We start from the raw sequence: 13,442 nt of genomic DNA on the forward strand, positions 1-13,442 counted from the left end.
TCTTCTGATAGCTGCTGCATTGATCCTGCCCTTGATAAAACCCAGTGGACCAACACCAGCAGCTGACATGGCACCCAGACCATCACTGACTGTGGGTACTTGACACTGGACTTCTGGCATTTTGGCATTTCCTTCTCCCCAGTCTTCCTCCAGAGTCTGACACTTTGATTTCCGAATGACATGCAAAGTTTGCTTTCATCCGAAAAAAGTACCGTATTTTCCGCACTATAAGGCGCACCTAAAAACCTTCAATTTCCTCAAAAGCCGACAGTGCGCCTTATGATCCGGTGCGCCTTATATATGGACCAATATTGAGCCACAACAGGTCCAGCAACCACAGGGGCCGCGTTTCATTGGCTAATGCCCATTTTAGGTCACAGTGCAGCTACCACGTGCGTGACCGTCTCACAAACACAAGCTACAGTAGTAAACATATGCTAATGTACATTGTGGACCATCAAAACCATGAATGCCGACTTACCCAGCCTTGCAAGAACAATAGGCATCAGTGATCTTGTCCACAGCTATATTTATGCTGAGGGTGTGAGGATCTGCTGTTTTCCTCATCTATCGGTAGCTTTTAGCTGTGAGGCGCACAATGTTGGAGGCATCCAGTGGCTCAAACACCTTGATGTCGTCCAAAAAAGATGACCATGTCCATTGTCGTGGCTGATATGTTGTGAAAATCCGGCAGAAATGCTACGCTAATTAACTCAGATCGAAATGAAAGACGTCATGTTTACACAGACATGCAGTAGGCTGCTTAAGTAGTTGGTCCACTACGGTAAGCAGCCGCCAACTTCTTTTTCCCCCGTAGAAGAAGTAGTGCGCGGTGCATGCTGGGATAGTTGTCAGAACACTGGTTTGTTAATAAAGTTTGATAATACATTTAAAGGGGGGGAGGGGCAGGGGAAGAGAGACAGAGACTGCAGCGGCAGCGTGTCGGTTGGTCTGTGTTACCCAGAAAGCAGTTGGGCATAATATCGCAACACCAACACCGTGAGTGAAACAACGACTGGGCCAGCCTACTATATAAAGTACTCGGGGACCATTTCTTTATTAATGTGGATGTGTAATAATAGAGTATGAAGCGTCTATTCTATGCGCCTTATAATGCGGTGCGCCTAATGTATGAAAAAAGTCCTAAAATAGGCCATTCATTGAAGGTGCGCCTTATAATCCGGTGCGCCTTATAGTGCGGAAAATACGGTACTTTGGACCACTGTTGTTCAGTGGTCCAAAGTACTTTTAATACTTTTAGTACTTTAATTTGGTCTGGAATCGGCCCTTCTCCACAATCTTCCTCAGGGTCCGGTCACCTCTTCTCGTTGTGCAGCGTTTTCTGCCACACTTTTTCCTTCCTACTGACTTCCCACTGAGGTGCCTTGATATAACACTCTGCAAACAGCCGATTCGTTCAGAAATTTCTTTCTGTTTCTCACCCTCTTGCTTGAGGATGTCAGTGATGGCCTTCTGGACAGCAGTCAGGTCAGCAGTCTGACCCATGATTGCGGTTTTGAGTAATGAACCAGGCTGGGAGTTTTTAAAGGCCTCAGGAATCTTTTTCAGGTGTTTAGAGTTACTTTGTTGATTCAGATGATTATTTTTATTGCTCGTTCAGAGAACCTTTTCATAATATTCTAATTTTTTGAGACAGGGATTTTGGGTTTTCATGAGCTGTTTGCCAAAATCATCAAAATTAAAACAATAAAAGACCTGAAATATTTCAGTTGGTGTGCAATGAATCTAAAATATATGACAATTAAATTTTTATCATGACATTATGGAAAATAATGAACTTTTTGAAGGCATAGACATAATATAAGAATAGACCCTCATGGACCGCTCTCGCCTATTGTCGCTGACGAGATTTAGGGCGGCCATCTTGGAGCGGTACACCACTCCACTCAGCGTTATGTGTTTAGCAGCACAATGACGTATCAGCGCATTTAGTCGATCATAACACACTTTTTTGTTACTGTAACCATATTCAAACATCTATCAAAGCTACATTTATAAACAATTGTATTTTTTAAGTATGTTTTTAATACATAGTTCATCATATTTAAATATGCTTAGTGGCTATAACAATAGAATAGGAATGGAATATTCTGATATCGATGTATGAAGAGCATATTACAAAGCACACAGCTGTTCATAATTTATTTAATAAATTATTTAGTAATATCAATATATATTTATATAACTATACAAACACTAATAATGATTAATAATGGCACAAATAATGATTAATACTGTATTATATGTAACAGCTCTGTCTTTACCCGTCCGTCCTGTTATGCACACTCGGAGGCCGGTTGGTTGGTTTTTAGATGATTTATTGCAATCTGTAATCTGTAATCAGTGGTTGATAAAACACATATGGCGCAGTGAGCCTCTCTACCGGTCAACCTATGGCTCACAACAGAGCGCTGAACCAACTGTGTAATTCACAAACAATTATAGTGAATTCCGACATATTTTCTAGGCCATTTGATCGTATAGTTTTAGAATACAAATAAAAATATGAATAATAAATACAACAGTCATTAAAAGCTCTCTGGGAATTAGTGGAAAAGAAACATGTCATGTTGCCATAGAACCCAACAAACAAACAGAGAATGGCAACCACAACTGACAAACTGATAAATTTAACAAACTAACTGACAACTGATACACATATCTGACAAAATAAATTACTGACATTTAATATAATATAATTACCTGTAATCAGTGGTTGATAAAACACATATGGCGCAGTAAACCTCTCTACTGGTCAACCTATGGCTCTGTGCAATGCAACAAAGATTCCAGTCACCCTCCTGAACAAACCTCCAACACCATTTGGAAGAGAACCGGATTTGTTGACTTACCACAACAGAGCGCTGAACCAACTGTGTGGAATTTTTGGTTTCTCATCCAATTTTTAGGTAACCAGTAGGGGGCGCCAAAAACCACCAATTACAGGATAACTGTGAAACATATTTTAGCAGGAATTTCATCTGTATATCTAATACCAGTTACATACACTGCAAAAAGTGAAATCTTAGTAAGATTAAATATCTTAAATTAAGTAGATTTTTCTTGTTTTCTTTCTGACAAGATAATTTTTCTCACCAAGAGGGGTTTATGCTAGAATATTTTTCTTATTTTAAGTGTTTTTGTACTTAATTATCTCAGTAAGATATAAAATCTTGATATTAAGAAAATATTACTTATTATGAGTAAATATGTGCTAGAATCTAGAATATCAATATTTACCAATCAAACTTCAAGTCTAGAACTTATTTTATATAAGTAAAATTTTCTTATTTCAAGCACAAAACGAGAAATCACTTGCTTAATGAAATGTCTCCGGATAATTAAAACAGACTATGTCCAAATGGAATCATTTGTGCTATTGTCAATGAAAAATAAAAAAGAAACATGAACTTGTACTCTTGTATAAGTTGGCAGAGTGTACTGGAAATTATTTAAACGGTTGTCATGTAACACAACAATTTCAGAGACCATATCAGTTTATATATCAAGATAATTCTTGGCATGTTTCCATCTGCTATGGACCTTCTTAATCTGATCTTCTTGATGCAAGATGTGGGACCTCTTACTGACATGTCATGAAATTTCTATTGATGTGTGATTTGAAATGTCTGGTATTCCACACAATGAGATTAGAATCAACAACGTTGATTAGCTCATTGTGATGATAAATATTTTAATTTTTGGTTTATATTTCAAATTCTCACTTTATAAGTTACTAATATTAGTTTGAACAATATTTTATTCATCATGTTTGTCACCCTTTTTATGACATCATACAATCCAAATGGGAAAGCGCCCAAAATGTCAGTAGTAATGTTCGATACAACAGATTTTCTTTCCAATCCAATACCGAGTAAAATTTAAGCTGGTATTGGCAATACAGATCCCATACTTTCTGCAAAGACAGTTAATTTGTTTCTTAATTAAATAAAAAAAAAGTAATCCATATCTTGGCTTTATAAAAAGAACACAATGTACTCTCATGCACTCATTTTAAACTCAGAAGTACATTGCGACAACAATCTCATTTACTATAAGCTATTTTAATTCAGCAGAAATATACAAAATATGTGAAAATGGTGTTGCAAATTAAAAAACAAAGACAATTAGTAGAGTAATAACCCTACTAAATATATCTTTGCTTAATTATTAAAACTACTATAAAATGACAGCTGAAATAGCTCCATGTCACTTTTATAATCTGTCAACATGTTCATTTCTGAGTGAGCATCAGCAGCACGCTGCGCTTGGGCATTGCGTCCTTACACATTACACACTCACCAGGCGGAAGAAAAAGTAGTTCCAATTAACAACGTTTCATTTAGGCAAGATCTCAATAATTTAGTTACTTTCTAACGTGCTCTTGTTAATCTACATTATCTCAAATTACTAAAGTGTGGAAAGTATTGATCCTTGGATCTGACAATAGATTTTAAAGAATTAAGTTCTGGTATCGGAAGAATCGATATTTCAGTATCAATCCGCACATCACTAACGGCAACGCCAGAGATCATTTAACTGCCCTGATTAACGGTTAATTCAGTTGTAACAGCCTAACTAAGCTATTATCTACAGTACTTTTATAAGATTTTCTTTTGACAAATTCTCTAATCTCGATTGGACATGAATGAAGATGGAGGACTTTTTTACGTGTATAGACCCTAGAGCTGCTGTACTGAGAGGTAAGTTTAAAGCTGTCTATCTTTCTAAGATAAGCTAATTGTGAAGCTAGTTAGCATGTCGTGATATGCCAATTTTCACCCGCGGGTTAAAGAGCCGCTCTTGTGAATATGAGCTTTGAACAGTGATTAACCACAATAGCTGTGGCTTAAAAATAATATCGACACGAGGTTTTGGTAGCTTCCGTTTTTTAACATAGCTAAGGTGGCTTCTCATTCGTAGCTTCTGATGCGGGAAATGGTTAAAGGGAAATTCCGCCTAGTATTTCACTACCTTTTAGGGTGTTTGATGTGCTGTAATTTAAAAACTTAAATGCAATGAGTCTAAAAGCCTAGGTTAGATATTCCACACTACCAGGATATTTTAAACACTATTTTTGATTGGTGAATTTAAGTAGTCCTATTTTGATTCAATTAAAATGACTGTCTTGCTGTCTTGAATTCATGTAATATTGTAATTGAGCACATTAACTAAAATAAGACTTGTTTTATTTTTCAAGTAAACCAAACTGTTGCCATGGTGAAGCCTATGCCAGACACGTCTCCAATCATGTATTGCACCATCTACAAGAAACTTTGGGAATTGCAAGTGATGCTGTCCTTCACATTCTTGAGGTAAGAAACTTATGATACTTATTCATCATTACACTGATTAGTCCCTAAAACATGGTTTGTTTTGTGATTGTTTTTCTGTCTGTGCTCCAATTAGCAGATGACCCAACAACTTCAATCAAACAAAACCACTTTTCAGCTCTGTGGTGATCGTGAAACCAACTTTCTACTGGCCATTGGAACCATGCCTGCCCTGATCTTCTGAAAGGAGGACATCATAGCTACTACACCTTCCAGCATGCATGTGTGTGGCCACTCCTCTCTGTGCTGCTGACAGATATCTTGAGAACACTGTCCATAACTGAGACAAGACTTCCACACATAAAAGGCTATGGCTGATTGGAAGATGTTCATTGTGGAGTAAGCTCCTATTGCTGACATCTAATCCCAAGTTTATTTTTGCTTTGGACAATTTGGTTTGCTTGACTCTTAGGGCATCTTATGAGTGCGACAGATGTGTCAGATCTTCATTGTTCTGTCATTTTACGGGATTGTTTCAGAATCAGATGCCCATCCAGACTTTAAATTCTGACCAGTAGTCATGTTTTACTATGTTTATGTGAAACTTAAACGTAATAAAGATGTTAAAAGTAATTGAACTTATGTCTTCATTTCAGGAAGCCAATAACATCTCTTATTCCAGTATAGATAGGATCAATTTTTGGTTTTTTGCCTTAGCATAAGAACCTTGAGTAAAGCAATGACAAAATATATATTTTAATCCTATGCAACAATAAAAGTAAACTAGTTTTAAGCATATATATGCTGATTTTAAGAAATTCAATGTCAAGTAATATTTTCTTTACTTGAAATTATTTTTCTTAAAATAAGATAATGTATCTTACTTGTTTAAGTAAAATTGGCTTGTTTTAAGTACAAATACACTAATTTTAAGATAAATAAATCTCATATATTCTATTTGTATTAGTAAAATTTTCTTATTTTATGAAAAATGTTCTGTGTATTAAGAAAATAAATCTCATATACTCTATTTGTATTAGTAAAATTGACTTGTTTTAAGTACAAATACACTAATTTTAAGATATTTGTAGGTTTATCTTGGTTAGATATTTTTTCTTGTTTTAGAAAATCTTGACAAGATAAATTTTCTTGTTCTGTTGGCAGATAATTTTTCTTATTTTAAGAAAATTAGACCCTGTTTTTGTACTTTTTTTTCTTGTTTTTGAAAGGGGACTTTTTGCAGTGTATATATATATATATATATATATATATATATATATATATATATATATATATATATATATATATATATATATATATATATATATTATATATAAAGAATGGGGCCACAATCAGTCACCTCCTCTACATGGATGACATCAAGCTGTACGCCAAGAGCGAGCGAGACATCGACTCACTGATCCACACCACCAGGATCTACAGCACTGACATTGGGATGTCATTCGGACTAGAGAAGTGTGGCCGGATGGTTACAAAGAGAGAGAAGGTCGTCCGCACAGAAGGGGTCTCACTCCCAGAGGGAACGATAGCAGACATAGAGCACAGCTACAAGTACCTGGGAATACCACAAGCAAATGGCAACCTCGATGAGGTCACAAGGAAAGGAGCCACAGCCAAATACCTCCAACGAATAAGGCAAGTCCTGAGAAGCCAGCTCAATGGCAAGAACAAGATCCGTGCAATAAACAGCTATGCCTTACCAGTAATCAGATACCCTGCCGGAATAATTAGCTGGCCAATGGAAGAGATGAAGGCCACGGATGTTAAGACTCGGAAGCTACTAACCATGCATGGAGGGTTCCACCCCAAATCCAGCACCCTGAGACTGTACACAAGCCGTAAGGAAGGAGGCAGAGGACTAGTGAGTGTGAGAGCCACTGTCCAGGATGAAACATCCAAGATCCATAAATACATCAAGGACAAAGCCTCAACGGACGATGTGCTCAGCGAATGTCTCAGGCAATGGGGAACAGAGGACGAGGTGCTGGAGGAACCATCATGGGAGGACAAGCCCCTACATGGGATGTACCACCGACAAATAACTGAAGTGGCTGATATCAGGAAATCCTACCAATGGCTGGAGAAAGCTGGACTCAAGGACAGCACGGAGGCCCTCATCCTGGCCACCCAGGAACAGGCCCTAAACACCAGAGCAATAGAGGCTCAGATCTACCACACCAGACAAGACCCAAGGTGTAGGTTGTGCAAGGAGGCCTCTGAGACAGTCCAGCACATAACAGCAGGGTGCAAGATGCTGGCAGGGAAAGCATACATGGAACGACATAACCAAGTGGCGGGCATAGTGTACAGGAACATCTGTGCAGAATATGGACTGGAAGCCCCGAGGTCAAAATGGGGGACACCCCCAAAGGTGGTGGAGAATGACCGAGCTAAGATCCTGTGGGACTTCCAGATCCAGACAGACAAGATGGTAATGTCGAACCAACCGGACATTGTGGTGGTGGATAAAGAACAGAGGAAAGCCGTTGTGGTGGATGTAGCAATACCAAGTGACCACAACATCAGGAAAAAGGAGCATGAGAAACTGGAGAAATACCAGGGCCTCAGAGAGGAACTGGAGAAGGCCTGGAAGGTGAAGACCACAGTGGTGCCTGTGGTCATCGGGGCCCTCGGGGCAGTCACCCCCAAACTGGAGCAGTGGCTCAAACAGATCCCAGGAACAACATCAGACATCTCAGTCCAGAAATGTGCAGTTCTAGGCACAGCCAAGATACTGCGCAGAACCCTCAAGCTCCCAGGCCTCTGGTAGAGGACCCGAGCTCAGAGGATGAAAGAGACCACCCACGGAGGGTGAGAGGGGAATTTTTTTTTTTTTTATATATATAAACCTGTATATATGTTTATGTTTTTCAGCCGACGAGTCCAAAATCCGATGTGAGATTCATCCGTGCTGCAGTGAATCCGTCTCTCTTTCTCCCTCTTCTTCCTCACATCGTGTCTTTAGGAAACCTTCAAAACAAAAACGAAAGATTTAGGATGTATCTTACTTTGACAGAGTGAAAGAATATAAATAATAGTCTTTACCACCTGTGTAAACTTTGCCGGTGAATGTTATAACACATAATATAAGTTTTATAATATGTGTTATATTGTTTCATTTCTAATATAGGCCCTTGTGTCAGATAATCTAAGTCAATGTTAGAGAATAATTAATTTTTTTAGATTAACAGAATCTCAGTTAGCCTTCATAGCGGGGCTGAACCCGTATTACACCAAGCACTGTAGCTAATATTAGCTGGTATCTCGTCAGTGGACATAAATACAGTAAAGTAATATTCTAATCACAATATTTACACGATAATATGTCCATCTTACTTGTGAAATGTTGTCTGTGGAGCCCTCACATCAATAATCCATCGATCCGAACAACAATATCCCTCAGTGCTGAGGCATCTTCTGCTGTTTTGATTGAGCAAAGTAGGAGGGTATACCGCTCCAAGATGGCCGCCGTATTTCCTGCGCCGGAGCGGCCAATGCGGGGTCTACTCTTATATGTTTGAAGGATGCATTTGAAGGAGTCTTTGAATTCGGACAGGCCTTGTCGCAACGCTATGACGTAATCGGCCTACAAATCCGTCCTTCGAAGGATGCAGACCCTGAATTCGGACACAGCATTTTTCTCTCTTCCTGATCATTTCAATAAAAACAAAGTTCACTCTCATTTAACTGACATTCCACTAACACCTAAGTTTTCTTTTCACTAAAGGAAAACTTAAGAAAATGAATTTTCTTAAGTTTCTGCTGCTGTTGGTGTTCAGACAGAAACGTCTGAGGACTAATTATCCTGCAGCATGGCTCATCCAGACAGGAAACCACCTGCAGGCTCTAGATGGTCCTCCATCACTTTAGCACCTTCACTCTCAAGTTAAAGCCTGAGAAGGGATTTAAAGTGACTGGTTCACATCCAGTTCTCATCCTGAAAATCAGTCATTTATTCCTACCCAGTTGAAACTTAAAGAAATAATTTAAGGCTTATCCAAAGTATGCTGTGATGAATATTTAGGTTGATCTTATTTGGAAGTCTCACATAAGGGCATTTCCTCCCCCAATACAATGAAATCATTCCAAATCAGATCCAATTAAAGAGTTCGATTAAACTTTTTTGTAATACATAAGATTCAGTTTATCAAATGCAGTTCCTTGCTAAATTTTTATACTCCACACAGAAAAAAGAGAACGGAGTGCTGACTTAAAAAAACTGAGTTCACTACATTTAATCAAATTAAGTTTGTCAAACTTAATTTATTTACGTTAAATTAAACTTAATATATTTACTTGGATAAACTGATTTTAATTACTTGTAACAAATGAACTCAGTGTTTTTAAGTTGAATCACCTGTTTTCTTTTTTCAGTGCATGAACTTTGTCACATCACAATTCCAAACTTTAATCTGTTTTATTAGAAATGTATGTGAATGTCTGAGACAAAGTGTTTGTGAAGTGGAGAGAAAACAAAACAGTGACGTATCTTTTCAGCCCACTTTGATTTCCTAAATAGGATACAGTGCAGCTTTACAAGTCAGTTAATTCTCAGCATATTAACAGATTTTCTGTAAAGGCCTCCAGACTTGTTAGACAATTTTTGAAATTTGAAAAGGTTCAGGTTGTAAAACAATGTTCAACTAGTCAATAAGTTATGTGTTCTACAAATTATACCTTTATACAAAAGGTACAAAGAAAGTAGAGTTTAAAATGTTACAAGAGGGACACAGTCAACATGAGAAAAGTGTGTTTTGATCAGATGAGAACAAATCTACAGTCAGAACTATGATGGAATAGTTTAAAGAATATTATATCAAACATTGGTTGTGATATTTTATTCATAAAGGAGCATTTAAAATGCTCAAACGTGACCTAGGTAATTTGTGGAAGTTTAGTCCTTCTGTCAGTTCCTTAAATGTCCACATTGTGTCGCTGTTACACAGAGAATCTAATATTTTGTCAGAGGGGCTGTGAGCATTAAAATGAGTAAGAATCACAGTGAATGTCTAAAACATCACATAGACGCATACAGATGTCTGAGCTGCTGAAGCATTATACACACTGCAGATAAGCGAGAGCTGCAAATCTCCCACTTGCCTGCTTTAACCTGCCTTTATCTCCTTTGTGCTCATTAGTATTCAGAAATTCAATAAAGAGGAAATGTGTTTTAGTTTAATTCACCTCCTCACTGAATGGTGACCTGAATATTCAGCAGGATTCCCTTGAAGCTCTGTGTCGGCACCTGGTTGACTGCAAATGTTGAAAATGTTTTTCCAGCTCTTAGCCTCAGCCAGAAGTTATCACATTTGCATGAAGGCGAGTGGTGAGCTGTAAAGCTGCTGCTGGTGATGGCCGTTTTTTCATACAATGTCATAAACTGTTTAACAGAAACTGTTAAAAACACATCAATGAAACAAACTTCTGCCTTGCTTTTTCACTATGTACATTTTATCTCCACACACACACACACACACACACACACACACACACACACACACACACACACACACACACACACACACACACACACGCACACACACACACATATATAAACTTCTCTGATAAACTGCAGGCAAACTATGGATGAAAACCACTGATAAATAAGGCAACACTTAATGGTATGCTACATTTTACATGTTGTGTATCTCAATATTTGTCTTATTTTAAAGCTCAAGCAATCTGGTATCAGAGGAAACGTTAGCGATGAGTCTGATCTTGATCCTCTTCCATCACACATTAATAATGTCTGGAGCTAAATGATGATAACAATATTAATCACATTTCTATCTGCTTCTGTTGGTGATAAGGACTTAGTAATAAGTCAGTGTTAACCCATAGCTGTAATTACTTCCTGCACATTTTGATTGGTTTTTGCTAATACCCTGACAGTCAATTAGCTTGCCTTGTATATGTTATGTCCATGATCATTTTTAAACCTCCATAATCCTATTTGAGAGGTTAAGCAGGCTGCCATGGCAACGCAAACAAAGAAAGCCTAATTTTTGTACTAAATCTGACAACCTTACTGTCTCTTTTTTGACAGCTTTTAATTCTCTGTACTTCATAAAGTTAATCAAAAAGTCCATTAGGCAGTTTTCATGTGATGTTTATGATTGTCTAATCCCTGAAAACAAAGAGCTTCATCATAATGTCAGCTCTGATCAGAGTATGTGGAAAAGTTACATGTGCACAGATGAGAAAAAAGCTTATGATAGTGTTCAGCATCATAATGCTCAATCAGTAGCAATTCTACTTTCTCTGGCCTTTCTAAGCTGCAAAATGTCACAAGAAATGAAGAATAATTTAGAATTTGTTCATAGAAAAAAAAATTCCAAGAGGAATGCAGACGTGAAAGACATTAAAGTTCAAAGGTCTTCATTTTCTTTGTTGAAATACATTCATAAAATGATAGTTCTAGCATATCAATCATAAGCAGGCATTTCCACTATATTTCAGATGAGATGGCTCATTCAGACAACTGAAACCTTTTTACAGTACTCTTTTCTAAATATGATCCCAGTCTATCTAATGTCTGCATAGCGTCCTGCTAAATTAGGCAGGTTTAGTAAAAATGTACAATTATTGTTACCTTATAACAATAATTGTTGATTATAACAGTTGATAGAATTGTAAAAACAAGCACTTTTTCATAGTGTATATGCAGCCTGATTACCCTGGCTGATGAAGCCATTTGTTTAAAATTAATGTTTAAAATACAGGAATGAATTTAAAGCAGTACATCATTTCTTTATTAATGTTCAAAACAAACAACACGTAGGAAAACCTCAAGTTAAAAATTCTGAAAGGTCTGGGAATCCTTTAAAATGGACATGGATGATCCATGGAGGACAAGTTATACTAAATAAATGTCCAGAAGTATCGAGAGACTTGGTGGATCAGGTTCTTTCACAGGATATAGAAGTCGTTCTCACAGTCTGAAGGATTTCATGTCTCAGAGATTCCTAAAGGACACAAAGAAATAAATATTTCCTTTTAATCACTTGCTTATAGTTGATTTTTTAAAATTATATTCAGGGATGTACAGACTGATGAACTACCAATCAAAACTTTTTATATTATATTTCCAATGGAGGCGAAGGACGGAGAGAGCGCAGGGTGTAGCATATTTTGGCAGATAGCATGTTCAGCCTGGTAGGATAAATAAAATAAAAACATCACTTTGTGTTTCTGAAAAGCATGACTTAAGTGAATTATTACAGTGCTATAATTTATAATTTAAGGACCAGGGCTTTATAACAATTCATAATATACAAAGCCTATTATTATCTTGAATAAATTCAACTATATGGAAAGATGCTAGCCTGATGCTATTAGCATGCAGAATCGCTAGCATAGCCCAGTAGCTCAGCTCACTCAGATCGCTGGCTTGTGTTGATAGTTGCACAATTAAATTGATTAACATTAATAATCATAACATGGGGATAAATAGTTAAATTTGTTAAATAGATTTTTCACTTTCCGCTCTTCTGTCACTGCCAGAAGCCAGGCTGAGGCCTATACTGTCAGTGCTTCATCATGGCTACAGCGCTGTTGGAAAGGGTTAATGTGATTGGCTGAAATTACATTAACCCACATTAAGATGGGGGTCCATTCATGTGATTGGCTGAAACAAGAAGGTCATCTGGTTGGTTGGTTTTCATCCAATCAGATTGACCATTTATTAAAAAGAGACATTTGTGGATTGAGACATCAGGGGAGTCTCAAAATTCACACACAAATGCAGCACAGCTCACAGGCCAGAAGGAGCTTGGAAAGCAAGATATATTTGTGTTTGTATCAAAAATACAGATGTGAATCTTGTTCTCTGCATTTGTGAATCTTGATTTGTGCATTTGTGAATTATGAGACTGTTTTAGCTCCATACAACAAGCAGCTGACCTCATGTTAATGACAGAAATAATGGAATTTCTTCATCCACATAACATAATCTATTTAATGAGTGTACAAACCACCACTAACTACTGTGGTGCCTCTTAACTTCTTCTTTCCAAGATGTATGCTGTTGAGATTTCCTTCACCTTCTCCTTGTTTGCTATTGTTTTAAACTTTTTGACATTGGAAGCTAACTCAGAATTGTTATCTATTGCCTACATTTCCTCACTA

The 13,442-nt window shown here is 37.4% G+C and overlaps 1 long non-coding RNA gene across 1 annotated transcript; it reads left to right on the forward strand.

The window, feature by feature from the left end:
- Positions 1–4,480: 4,480 nt before the first annotated feature.
- LOC148155565 (uncharacterized) lies at positions 4,481–5,927 on the forward strand. The gene is made up of 3 exons (XR_015765240.1): positions 4,481–4,724; positions 5,222–5,336; positions 5,431–5,927. It is a non-coding gene; the product is annotated as an uncharacterized LOC148155565 (long non-coding RNA).
- Positions 5,928–13,442: the final 7,515 nt, after the last annotated feature.

This window comes from Poecilia mexicana, unplaced genomic scaffold, assembly GCF_051168715.1.
Source record: "Poecilia mexicana isolate PSO_F unplaced genomic scaffold, ASM5116871v1 scaffold_14, whole genome shotgun sequence".
Lineage (NCBI taxonomy): Eukaryota > Metazoa > Chordata > Actinopteri > Cyprinodontiformes > Poeciliidae > Poecilia > Poecilia mexicana.